The sequence below is a fragment of the Penaeus monodon genome, chromosome 23 (genome assembly GCF_015228065.2).
Source record: "Penaeus monodon isolate SGIC_2016 chromosome 23, NSTDA_Pmon_1, whole genome shotgun sequence".
NCBI lineage: Eukaryota > Metazoa > Arthropoda > Malacostraca > Decapoda > Penaeidae > Penaeus > Penaeus monodon.
Genome location: NC_051408.1, coordinates 41,031,597 through 41,032,434, shown reverse-complemented (window position 1 = coordinate 41,032,434; position 838 = coordinate 41,031,597). Strand labels below are relative to the sequence as shown.

Below are 838 nucleotides of genomic sequence, written 5' to 3'. Positions count from 1 at the left end.
CTACCCACCCCCCTCCCCCAGCACCTTCTTGGCGACGACCCCGCCAGTGCCGCCGCCGTCCTCCCGCGTGGCACCGGCGGGGGGGAGGGGCACCGTTAGTCCCCGGCACCGTTCATAGAGAGTGGGCAGAGGACCCTTCTTAGTCGGTGTGGTGCTCTCCCTTCCTCTAGGTGCTCCGGTGCTTAGTCGGTGCTCCGTGATTTTTCTCCTCCCACCCTTCGTTAAATCGCGCTTTGTTATTTTATGCCAGTGTTTACGCCGTTTGATTGTGCTCCGCGGAATCGGTACGTACAGCTGTGTGCGTGTGTGTTTTTATTGGTGTTATTACCCTGTTTCTCTGTAAGGTTGTATTTTTTCGAGAATTTCGAGTGTTTTTATGAGTGTTTTCTATATATAGATTGTTGTTTCTCTCCCTCTGTATTATATATTATTTTTTACAGTTTTTGTGTCATTTGTTGTTTTGAGAAAAAAATATCCTATTTGTCGATTTTTTAAAAGATAATGTTTAGTTCGAATCAAAGAGATAGATTAGCCATTCATTTGTTAATTCAGTTAACTGAATCATAATCCTAACTATTTTTTTTATTGTTATGAATCAAGAATCGTTGTCATCTTTGTATTGTGTGAAGATAATTGAATTTATCAATGATTCTATCGTCCCTCATGTGATTTCGAGAGCATCTGTGTTTTTTTTCTCGTGTCTTCAGTAGGAGAAGTGAAGGACTGACTTGGAATTGTAGTTCATGTGAACAAAAAAGGTGGATTACATAGGAGCTGTTAGTTTGATGCTGAGTTACTGTGTCTACTGTTTGTATTAATGTGTCTACGAGCCTTTCCT

The 838-nt window shown here is 42.0% G+C and overlaps 1 protein-coding gene across 1 annotated transcript in view; it reads left to right on the top strand.

The window, feature by feature from the left end:
* Positions 1-123: 123 nt before the first annotated feature.
* LOC119588306 (RING finger protein nhl-1-like) overlaps positions 124-838 on the top strand; it is a gene marked incomplete in the record, with an annotated part of 50,140 nt that continues 49,425 nt past the window's right edge. The window contains 1 exon segment of the mRNA XM_037936999.1: positions 124-284.